This window comes from Anas acuta, chromosome W, assembly GCF_963932015.1.
Source record: "Anas acuta chromosome W, bAnaAcu1.1, whole genome shotgun sequence".
NCBI lineage: Eukaryota > Metazoa > Chordata > Aves > Anseriformes > Anatidae > Anas > Anas acuta.
This window is the reverse complement of record NC_089016.1, coordinates 24,397,072-24,409,372: the sequence shown is the minus strand read 5'-3', so window position 1 is coordinate 24,409,372 and position 12,301 is coordinate 24,397,072. Positions and strand designations below refer to the sequence as shown.

The 12,301-nt window shown below is 52.3% G+C and overlaps 2 long non-coding RNA genes across 2 annotated transcripts; one reads left to right on the top strand and one right to left on the bottom strand.

The window, feature by feature from the left end:
* Nucleotides 1-1,012: 1,012 nt before the first annotated feature.
* LOC137846776 (uncharacterized) lies at nucleotides 1,013-1,492 on the bottom strand. The gene is made up of 2 exons (XR_011090640.1): nucleotides 1,229-1,492; nucleotides 1,013-1,184 (listed from the first exon to the last, which is right to left on the bottom strand). It is a non-coding gene; the product is annotated as an uncharacterized lncRNA (long non-coding RNA).
* Nucleotides 1,493-3,145: 1,653 nt separating this feature from the next.
* Nucleotides 3,146-5,001, top strand: LOC137846799 (uncharacterized). Its single transcript, XR_011090656.1, has 3 exons — nucleotides 3,146-3,295; nucleotides 4,384-4,485; nucleotides 4,898-5,001. It is a non-coding gene; the product is annotated as an uncharacterized lncRNA (long non-coding RNA).
* Nucleotides 5,002-12,301: the final 7,300 nt, after the last annotated feature.

The following is a 12,301-nucleotide window of genomic DNA, read 5'->3' as shown; positions in this document are numbered from 1 at the left end:
TGGCCCAAGCAGGCTGCAAGGTTTGGCCCAGGGAGCTGAGGACAGCTGGCAAGACCCCCGGGGCCTGCTGGGCCCTTTGCTCTGGACACGAAAAGCTGGCTTGCCCATGCCACAAAGCAGAGCCGAACCCAGGGAGCCACTGGGGCTGGGCCCCAGGCCAGGCAGCCAGGCAGCGGGCTCTGGCCCGGTGCCTCCGTCAGCTCAGAGCGATGCCTCACCCCCACCTCCCTCACCCCCCAACCCGCAAGCTCTGGCAGTGCTGCAGGGACATCCGTGCACTGAGAGCTGCACCTGACTGTTTTCTGCAGGTAACCAGTGCCATGAACATGATCTTCCAGCTGCCCTCCAGTAAAAACATTGCGCAGTCACTTTTCCACAAGCTCTACATTGCCATGCTCTTCCAGATCTCCTTCATCCATGAGTGCACACTGCAGGACTTCAGCAGGAGCAGCAGTCAGATGGGGGAGTGCATGTGGCCTCCAGGCAGCTTTCTCAGGTGCTCCATCCCCTCTGCCAGGTCTGTGCCCCAGGCCGGAGCCAGGGCCGGGGCGCCACATGTGACGCGCATTGTGCTCTGCATGCAGGACTGCGGTGATGACCATGAGAGCTCTTTTCCAACACCTGGGGGGTGCCACTTTGGTTGAAGACATCCAGACGCAGGGTGGCTGGGACACGCTTTTAAGACATGAGACCTTCCACACAGGTGTTGCTGTGCTGACTAGGTGAGCGCCTCATCAGTTGTCCTTGTCTCCCCTGGCACTCTTCCCCCAGAGGTGGAGGGCCCCACGTGATCCCCTTCGTCGTGGCTGGTGAGGTGTCCCCAGGGGTCCGAGGGACAGCGTTGACCCTCAGTGCTGGTGACTGAGGGATCTCAGGAGAGACCGGCAGGGGGAGTGGCCTCTTTGATCTTTAAGGTCCCTTCCAACCCGAGCTATTCTATGATTCATTCTATGATTTCCATGCTGCTGCCTCTGAGAGCTCCTTGGTGAATGTTATAAGTTAGACCACACAATTTACTGGTCTATTGAAATTATTTTATTAATCAAGTAAGCAGACACAAGCAAAACAGCGCTGGGCGGCTGGGGAGTCTCCACTCCACCACGGCACGCAACTTCCCCTTTCCAGTGTTGCTGTTTTATAGCATTGAAGTTCCGGCTTGTCGAGACTTGTTGACTTGTCGAGACCTGTCGACTTGTTGAGACCTGTCGCCTTGTCGACTTGTCGAGACTTGTTCTGAGGCTGCGCAGTCTGTTGTTGGGGGTCGTTATTCTTCCTCCGGTGATCACGCGTTGTGCTTGTGTTCAGGTGGGGGCAAAACAAGATGTCTTGCGGTGGATGGGTGGTATCTTACAGAATCTTTGTTTTAACAAGGATATTTACCCAACCCCCCTTCCCCATTTGTCCCCATGTTACAATGCCGTGAGTTGTGAAACCTTATCTCCTCAGTAGATTCTTTAAATTCTCAAGGACAATGAACAAACCCCTACTAATTTATCACAGTGAAGGGCTGCTGTTGCCCAGTGCAAGAGGAGGACTCGCAGGACCTGTCACCTTCCAATGCACTCCTTCCTCGGGGACCAGTGGTGCAGGAGAGTGCTGGGGCTGGCTCTGCAGGCAGTGCCACAGCCTGCACTGGAGCTGTGTGGCAGAGGAGCCGGAAGGGTGGCCAGAGAGCGCGGGAAGGCTCAGTGGCCTGGGGATCCAAAGTGGTCAGGAAATGGCATCTGTTGGAAGGCCACAACTTGTGTGTAGGCAGGGCGTTTCTCAGTGAATCGAGCACATCTGTGCTCGTCACCCTCCATGTTTGCAAAGGCAAGGTATATGGTGAAGGGCGGGCGGCCTCTCCTCAAGCGGATGGCACCAGCTGCTGAAGCAGAGTGCAGAAATGCAAGCCTTGCCCTGGTCTGGCCCATGGGATAACAGCTAGCGCTGACAGCACAGTCCCAAGGAAGTTTGTTTGCCCGGCTTGGTACTACCAATGCGTTCTTCCCCTGGCCAGGGCTCTGCGAAGCAAAGCACCGCTCTGCTGTGCCTCGGTGTTTGAAGAGGCAGTCAGAGGTCTCTGCCAGAGACAGAAGCACAAGGAGATCGCCACCGTGGCTGTCTTCACGGAGGTAGGGCCTAGCAGCAAGCGGTGCCTCTCCAAGGTGCCTTGAAACTCTGGGCTCTCTGGCAGATTCAGCGTGCTGCCAGGAGTCCTGCCGGCTGGGCCAGGCTCTCACTGGGCTGCTGGGTGTCTTTCAGTTGCTGGACTGCGTAGACTTTGAGCAGCATGTCAATGACTGCATCCTGGACCTTCTTCGTTCACACCTGCGCAGTCAGTCCTCGGTGCTGCGTAGGATGGCGGTTACAAGCCTCGTCACGCTGTCTACGAGACCCAAGATGGTGCGTGGGGGCATCTGGGCCAAGTGGCGGCATCTGCCTGGGGCTGGGCTGTAGGTGCTGTTGCCCGCAGAGGCTTGCTTGGACTTTGCCAAGAATCGGGAGGGGCGGTAGTGGCTCCACTGCTCTCACTGCCTTTTTCATCAGCCCCTGAGCGCTTCTGGGCAGCCCCTGCCTGGACTGTGCAGCACGAGGAGAGCGGCACCAGTGTCCGCTCAGAGGCACCTCCTGCTGTGCCAGAAAGAGGTCAATGCCAGGCCCCAGGCCAGCCAGCGCAGGGCTGCCTCAGCTGCAGGAGCACTCTACCCAGAGCAGTCATCCTGCTGAGGTTGGGAAGATGAGCCCCCGCACGGGGCCAGGCTGACACGAGTGGCTGCTTCTGCAACCCAAGGCAGCAGCCTTCTGTCTCAAGGGGCCTCAGCACGCTCCTGGAGACAGACCTCTGCTCTGGGCTGTGCCTGCTGTAAGCAAAGGGCTTCTGCCAGGATGGTCTTCGGTGTTTCTGGAACAGAACTGCTGTGTTTCATGTAGGCAGTAACTCTGCAAGACCTGCTGCCAGAGGTCATGCAGCAAGTGCAGGATGCCAACAGCGACATCAGTATGAAGGCCGTGACTGCCCACACACTTGGCCTACCTGCCACAGCTCACTGCAGAGTGAGAGCCAGGAGCGTGTCTCCCTGTCTGCCACACCGACCCCTTGCTCACTGTGAGCTCAGAAGAGCCTGGACTGAGGTCGTCCCTTGTTCTGTCTCACCAGGAATCCAGCTGCATGAGAGAGCTCTCCGTCCTTCTCTGCAAGTATGCCATGGAGGTTGCAGAGGGCACCCATAAGATGGAGATGGAGAAGCAAGTGCAGAGCACCGTCCTCCCCCTCTTCTTCCACCTGCATGACCAGAACCAGCGTGTGGCTGAGGTGGGGACACTAAGCTGAGCAGTCACTTGAGGGGGCAACACCCCTCAGGAGGGCCTGAGCATTAGGGGCACGGGCTGTTAGCAAGGCTCCCTCTGAATGTGCCTCACCTCAGGGCCGAAGCTCCTGAATCCAAAAGAAAGGTGCAGAGCCCCTCTGTGCCTGCACCAGGCCCACCACAGCCATTTTGCCCCTACTACGCCTCCGCCCGCACAGAGGGCCAGAGCGGAGGGGCTTCTCCCTGCCCCACATCCAGCCCCGCATGCAGCCCTCCACAGAAAAGCCCACTGGGAGGCTTCCTGCAGCCCCAGAGCTGTCAGGGGCCAAGAAGGTGGGCACGGACATTTTCCAGACCTGCCCTGCCTGCTCCCAGCTGTGCTCAGCAGTGCTGCATAGCCACAGATACCTAGGCACTAGAGTTTTCACAGGCATCTCAGGTGTGCCTGCAGGTGTCTGAGGCCAGTGGTGAGGTGCCCAACAGTTGTCGACCCCATGTTATGCACAGGGACCCGCCAGATGCCTAGGCTGAATGCTCCTTTGCTCTCTTGGGCACGAGCACCCTGGAGCCGCCAGCGTGCTCACTGCAGAAACCCTGGCCTGCAGGCTGCTCTGGGCCACGCAGAAGGGTGCAGCCCCTGCCAGGGGTTGCAGGAGCCAGCATGGCTGCCAGCCTCACCAGCCTGGGAAGGAAGCCGCAGCCAGGGCAGGGGTCTGGCCCTGTGTCCGCGGTGGCGGGCTCTGAAGCCCAGGCCCTAGGGAACAGCCTGCTGGGGTCCCCGTGCGTGGTGTCCCTGGCTGCCTCCTGCCCTGGTGCCTCAGTGACTGCAGCGCTTCACCTGCCTGCTGGCCTTGGCTGCAGATAAGCAGCTCTGGGGGACCTCTGTCCTGCAGCCCCAGCAGCATGAAGTGCCGAAGCTGGTGGTTGCCCCACACCTCTGCCCGAGCACTGAACCCTCTGGCAGATGCCTTCCCCAGCTGCTGCACCTCCCCAGCAAGGGCCAGGAAAGCCCCCAAGCCTCGCCAAGGTGCGGGACAACCAGGGCCTGTCCCATGCGCAGTGGTTTCATCTCCCACTCTCTGCTGCTCTGCAGGCCTCTCGGGAAGCCCTCCTTGGTGCTGCCAAGCTCCTGAAGTGGAAGCAGCTCAGGAACCTGCTGGAGACAGCGCAGCCACAGAGGATTGGCAAGTGTCTGGTAAGGACAACTGCCCGAGGGCTCCCAAAACCTGGCCCAGACAAGGCCTGCCAGCCCTGGCCCAGGGTGTGGGGTGGCTACCCTTGCCTCTAGCCACTGCTGCAGGCCAGAGCCCCCAGCCTGCAGCCATACACGCACCCCTACCCCCACGCCCCAGCACATAGCAGTACAGGCTCTTCGACAGCCTCGTCGCTCTCCCAGGTCCCAGGCATACCGACAGCTGACCCTTGGCAGTGGGGTGGCACCTCAGCACCCTGCCCCTTGCTCCCTCCAAAGCCTGGCCCCAGCACCAGCTGGCTGCTGGTTGGGCATCAGGCTATCCCAGCAGGGGAAGCCAGTCCCACGTACAGGGCCGGCCTGGCCAAGGGGCGAGGCTGCACCAGCCCCATCCACATGTACTATTCTCTTCCAGCTGGTGGGGCACAGCAGCAGAGTGGATGACTACCTGTGCCAGAGCCTGCCATACCTGTGGAGCCCCCGGGAGCCCCTGCAAGAGGCGGCCATCAGGTTCATTGGTGAGTCACAACCCCATGGGCCCTCTGTGCCCCACAGCAGCTTGGCCGCAGCCCCAGCTGCTGCTGAATCAGCCACATGGCTGCAGAGCACTGCCTGCTCAGAGTGGGCCTGGAGTGCCTGTGGGGGCTCCCTGCTGCCCTCGCCCACCCCCTGCCCACGCAGTGGTTGCTGGTGGGAAGCTTAGCGGGTGCCTCGCAGCCTCCTTGGGTGTTGTCACACTTGGGCACACATGGCCAAGCCGGCAGGGATGTTGAGGGGGGGACTGCGTCTGGGGCGAGCTGGCCAGCGGGATCTGTGATGGGCTGTGTGTAGCCAGGGCTTGCCGGGCAGCACTTGGTGGATGGGCGTGAGGAGAAGCTAAAGAACATCATCGAGGGTGAGTGAGGGCAGTGGGGTATCAGCAGGAACTGACTGGGAGGAGAAAAGACCCTGGGCAGTGAGCTGCGACCCCTGCCCCAGCTGAGGAGGTGGGGTGGCCTTGGCAGGAGGGGTTCCTGGGCGTGCTTCCCACTGATACGGGCTCTGACCTCCACTCCGTTCCTTTCCATGTCATCCCTGAGAAGCATGGAGGGCTACAGCAGCCCTTCGGTCTCCTCCCTGGTGACTGAAACCATCCTGGTCCCGAGAACTTCCTCCACATTCAGCCTGCAAGCACTACGTTACCGGCTCCGGAGGGTGTGGGAGAGGAGGCCCCGTGTCCCGAGAGCTGGCTGGCTGTGCTGCTGCAGCTGTGCTCAGTGCTGAGCCCAGCTCCAGCCCTCGGGCCCCGCCGAGTAACCCCTCTGCTGGACTTTCCCCAAAGAAACAGCCCTCTTTCTTCACTGCTTGAACGTGTCATTTTTTTGTGTGAAAACTGAACGGTTAGAAAACTCCACAGCACCAAGCTGCTCTGCTAGGCTGTGAAAGCAAGAGGAAGGAAAGCTTTTGCTTCCCTGGCCACAGCGTGTTAGAGCAACCCACCGCCTCGGCCTTCCTGGGCCTCGGGCCATTTTGCTAGGAACAGCATGATTTTAGAGTGAGCCTGATGGTACGGAACTGATAGATTGCATGGCCAGCCCTGAGTCTAACTGACAACCTACTCACGTCCTCTGGATGAACTTTGCTCATTATAATCTCATTACAGTGCCAAAATACACCTCCATCCCCAAGGCTACCCGCCTCCAAGGTGCAACTCCCTCTCACTGAGCACGCGCTCTGAATTTCCCTGAGCAAAAACAAAAGCCAGGAAAATGTATACCAGTCACAACAAAGGCGCATATGACTTGAGTCACTCACTACCTAAAAGTAGGAACATAGTAAAAAAAGGGCTCAAGAGAGGAAAATGTCAGGGAAGACACCACCGCAGACAAGTCGGGAGGACGTCGGGGAAAAGTCGGGAGGACGTCGGGGAAGGCGCTGCAGCTGACATGCGGGACAACGGAGGGATCAGAAGTGGCCAGTGTGGGTTTCTGAAGGGCTGGTCCTGGGTCTTTGTGCCTAAAGGCAGGACTCCGCAGAACCACCAGCAGGGGACAGGTATCAAGTCAAGGATTAAGGGATTACTTGAACAAACTCAGCCACCATAAACAGAAATGGAGGTGGGTGCTCTGACCAGCTCCCCGAACACAAGTAGCGGTATGCTATGATACCCCAGGATCGCAACCCTATGGTTGTGGAGTCTTTTCTGCGCATGAGTTTGGCGAGCCAGGCAGGAGGACTCTGTTCAGCTTCGGGATCGACTGTGGAGCGGTCCTCCTAGGCGCGCCCCGATACCCTTTTTCTCTCTCGGAGGAGCTCCTCTCCCAGCCTCTCACTGCAGGGATATAGGAAGTTCCTGTGGTTGCGGACAAACGGTATACCTTAATTAAGGTAAGCCAATTGGCCGGGGAGGTCGATAAGCCGCATAGAGATGTCTAGCGCGCAACACGAACACTCGGATTCAGAGAACAAACTGACTAGCCTTTTCCTAGGGTAATCAGCCCCTGATTTTGGTAGGAATAACGGGGACCTGGGGAATCTATCCTAGCGGATTCCTCCACTGGTTATAATGAAGATAGGGGAGGAATGGAAGTGAAATTTCTTATTGATGTTATAAATGAAGTCTCAACTCAATCTGAATTTTTTAATATTTATAAAACAAATATTTATAAAAAGTATAAAAGGTATAAAAGCTATAAAAGGTATAAAAGCTATAAAAGGCAAGTAAACAGCGCTGGGTGTGCAGGGAGTCTACGCTCCACCAACATGCACACACAAACATCGAACATTCTAAATATACAGAACATTGCTTTACATACTAAACCCGAGTATGTCTATACAATCAGAAAAGGTAACAAACAATCCTTTAAGTTCCATGACTTAACAGTCTCCATTTTCCATTCCTTTTCTTGTTTACAAACAAGTCTCCATTTTCCATTGCTTTTGAACAATACGTCTCACTTAAAGTTGTCAAGCAACTTGACCTTCAGGCCTTATGTATCCCATTCTTCCCATATCGAAGAAGAACATATCCGTCTCCTTTTCAAGGCCAATGAGGCCTGGGTCAAAAGGCATGACCAGGTCAACAGGGGACGTAACAGCAAAAGCCTTTGATGGCTGTAGCAGCAGAGGGGCCGATGGCGTAGCAGTCGGATCAGTAAAGGAGCCCGCAGCTCCCTCACTATCTGGCAAACCACACGTGTCTGACTGTGGGCCCACAGTGCTCTTTAAGGCCTCAGAGACTGCTCGCCAGGTGCTGAGCAATCCCACTGTAACCTTGTCATTTTCAGTTGCAGTCCCACACCTTGACCTCAATTTGGTCCTATATTTCAGGCTCATAAACTGTCCGATTGTTAATAAGGAGAATAAGCTCTAAGGTTACCAGGGCAGTAACGCTGACAATTGACATATGTCTTTGTTCCTAAGGACGTATGATTCCCCATAATGCGCAACTGCTGACGAGCGAGAGGCAGTCGTGTGCACAGATCCACTTCTCTCAGCTTGAGCTTCTCTCCAGCTCCAGTGCGCCCATTTCTCGCGACTGTCTGTACGAGCTTCTCTGAGCAGTTTGCTGACTTTGGCCAAACCCATCTTCTTGAAGCAATCAATGTGCCTGTTCCCGTCCTTGTCTCCATTCTACCAGCCTGCTCCTTTTCATTCCTTTTTTCTGCTTCTTTATTGATCATAACTTCATCACATTGCGTTGCCTTCCTTTTTTATCTTGAGGGCAGGTTCCCCTCTTATACCCTTCTCTCCACAGCAGTTCTTTTCAAAACAACTTTTCATTGGTCAAACAACTTTGCAAATAACAGTAACAGTAAACACTCAGAAACTTCCATGCCTCAATGGCTGGAGAACAAGAAACCTGAGACTGCATGGAGTCTCCTGAATCACCCTTCTTTGTTCCCTCTAAACTCTTTTATATTCCTGATGGCCTCGTCGTTAAGAGTCTAATGTTATCTCAACCACTGGGCTTTCCAACCCCCATGGCCACTCTCCCAAATCTTCCAATTTCTTTATTAATATCAACCATTTTCTTGACATGAATTACCACTCCAAAAATAACATTGATATGGGGGCAACATATTCGGTTCTAAATCAAGCATTAATGCCTTTAGGGAATGATTATGTTAGGGTAAAAGGTGCAACCGATCAACCTGAAAAGGCTTATTTTTGTCAACCTTTGAAGTACAAGTTAGGGAAACAATGGGGCATACACAGATTTTTATATATGCCTAACTCCCCATGGGCACTCTTAGGTAGAGATTTATTAGAGCAATTAGGAGCAGTAATAAAATTTGAAAAAGGGGAGATTACTCTGGAGGTAAGTGATCAACAATATATACAGGTAATGAGTTTAGCCCTAGTCAACCTTCCAATGGAAGGACGAGTTGGGCTACTGATGTACCTGGGAGAGCTAGAAATGCCCCACGTGTTGAGATTCGACTCAAGGAGGGAAAGCAGCCAGTAAGGATCGAGCAGTACGCTCTAAAGCAGGAAGATAGGGAAGGAATTCGACCAATAATAAAACTGAAAGTAGGATTGTTGAGGGAATGTGAATCCAATTTTAATAACCCTATATTACCTGTCCACAAGCCGGATGGGTCATATAGGGTGGTCCAGGATCTACAGGCAATAAATAACTGTATTAACACCAGAACTAGCCTGGTTTACAGTTTTAGACTTAAAGGATGCCTTCTTTTGCCTCCCTCTCCATGAAGCCAGCCAGAAAATATTTGCATTTGAATGGGAAAACCCCAAGAGTGGGCGTAGGACCCAACTCACCTGGACGGTGTTACCCCAAGGATTCAAGAATAGCCCCACAATATTTGGAAGTCAGTTAGCGAAAGATCTTGAATCCTGGGAGGCCCCACCAGGAGAAGGGAAATTACTGCAATATGTAGATGATATTCTGACTGCTACTAGAACAAGGGACACCTGCCTGACTTGGGCGGTGAATCTGCCAGACTTTCTCAGACTCCAAGGGTACAGGGTATCTAAGAAAAAGGCCTGAGTAGTACAACAACAGGTAACCTATTTGGGATATGAAATCACTACTGGGGAAAGGACCTTGAGACAGGCTCAAAAAGAGGCAATATTCCAAACTCCAAGACCACAAACAGTGAAGGAACTATGGACCTTTTTGGGTATGACCGGGTGGTGCCATCTATGGATTTATAATTACGGACTGCTTGTTAAACCCCTGTATGCACTCACAACTACTGAACAGAAATGCCTTCAATGGAACAAGGAAGCAATACAAGCTTTCAAGCTACTGAAGAAGGCCCTGATGTCAGCTCCAACTTTGGGACTCCCAGATGTGAGTAAGCCATTTTACCTTTTTTCCCACGAGAAGCAGGGGATTGCCCTGGGAATATTAGCACAAACGATTTCTCCAAATGATTGGACACAACTGCAAAGGGATGGCCTGGATGTTTGCGAGTGGTTGTGGCCGTAGTACTAAACATCCAGGAGGCCCGAAAATTTACCTTGGGCCAGAAAATAACTGTGTTAGTATCCCATACGGTATCTGCAGTACTGGAAGCAAAAGGTGGACATTGGCTCTCCCCACAAAGATTTTTGAAATATCAGGCTACAGTGGTTGAACAGGATGATGTGGAAATTGTAGTCACCAACATTGTCAATCCAGCTTCTTTTCTCAGGGGGAACACAGGGGACCCAGTGCATCACAACCGCCTGGAAACCATCAAAGCAGTATATTCGTGCCGTCCAGATCTGAAAGACAATCCTATGGAAGACACGGAAAACTGGTTCACTGATGGGAGCAGCTAAGTCGTAAGTGGCAAACGACATGCTGGTTATGCAGTTGCCACTTCCAAAGGTGGTAGAATCTGTGCCTTTACCTGCGAACGCTCCACAAAAGGTGGAAATAATTGCTCTGACCAGAGCCTTGGAATTGGCCCAAGGCAAAATCATAAACATTTATACGGACTCAAAATACGCCTTTGGGGTTGTACATGCACACGGAGTGATCTGGAAGGAAAGGGGATTCAACTCCCTGAGAAAGTGGCAATCGTGCACATCAGAGCACACCAAAAAGCAAACTCAGAATTTGAAAAAGGAAATGAGCTGGCAGACAGAGAAGTAAAACAGGCAGCTAAAAAGGTGGTAAAAACAGATGGGGCCCTGATCCCCAGTGGGCAAATCTCCCTAGAAGATAAGCCCAAATATACCAAGGAAGATCAGAAATTAATTACTGATCTAGAAGGTTCCTATAATGAGGAAGGTTGGTCTCTACCCCAAGGGAAAATGATTATTCCCTCTTATATGATATGGCCCTTGATAAGAGAGGAACATAGAAAGAGGCACTGGGGGATTGAAGCCTTATATAAACATTGGATCAGAGAAATTGTAGCAAGGAACCACTGTGAGACAACTGACTCAGCAGTGTGACCTTTGCCTCCAGACTAATCCCCAAAATACTCCAAAATTAGGGATAGGCCAAATTGGAAAGGGTAATGGGCCTGGACAACAATGGCAGATTGATTTTTTGGAACTCCCAAGAAAAGGGGGGAACCGATACATGTTGGTATTAACAGACACCTTTTCAGGTTGGCCAGAGGCGTTTCCTACCAGAACAGCCAAGGCTAGGGAAGTGGTAAGAATACTAATACAGGAAATAACACCACGTTTTGGGGTACCAGCTACTATATCCTCTGACAGGGGACCGCCTTTTATTTCAAGAATAGTGCAACAAATCAGCCGCCATCTAGGTATAGATTGACAACTTCATACCCCATATCACCCTCGATTGAGTGGCCACGTAGAAAAGATGAACCACTTGATCAAACAACAGATTGTAAAGTTGGGACAGGAAGCGAATCTGGCCTGGCCTCAGTCTCTTCCTTTGGCTCTCTTATGCATACGAACAAGGCCAAGAGCAAAGGAGGGACTGAGCCCTTTTGAAATCCTGTATGGACAACCCTATGGAATACAGAAGGGGATGTCAGCACAAGCAGGAGACAAAATTATGACATCCTATATGGTGGCATTAGGGAAACAATTAGACAAAATTGGAAAATACGTAGCTGGAACCCGGAGTAGGGTTTTGGATAGACCTATACACAATTTACAACCTGGAGATTATACATGTATATATGTAAAGTCTCTTGCAGAAAAAACTTTGGAACCCCAATGGGAAGGACCCTTTCAGGTGCTGCTTACGCCATACACCGCAGTAAAAATTAAAGAACAACCTACTTGGATTCACCACACGAGAATCAAGAAGTCAACGCACGGTCCATGGACACTTGAAATGACGGGACCCAATAAGTTGAAATTGAAAAGGCAACACGTATAGACTTTGGACATTGCTTGTAACTATTGTATCAGCTCAAGCATGGAAGGAAAACTCGTATGTAAACATACCTGAAAAAGTTGCCCAATCTTTAAATTTATCTGACTGTTGGATGTGTACTGCACTTCCGAGGGGCAATATGGAAATCCCGCTATATGGGATACCCTCCAGAAATTGGACTAATGCATTATATAATAATCAGACGCGGTCCGCTAAATGTTGAGGAATGGAAAGGGTAAATTATACCCTCCCTGAGGGACCGAAATTTGCTTTACAAGCACGGGAAATGTTACTGTTAAAAGTCGGTGTATGGGGGACAATGATAGCAGCGAACAAAAGATCTTGCGTGATCTGGGGCTTAGTTTTGGTCGGGAACCTGACTGTTCAAAAACGGTAAATGTAGGGGGATATAATCTAGCCAATTTAAGGTCATTTTGTAATATTACTATCCAAGTAGCATACGACCCTGATAAGGAGTCTGGAGTGGATGGATCTTTGGAAAGTGGGTGAAAATTAGGTATAGGG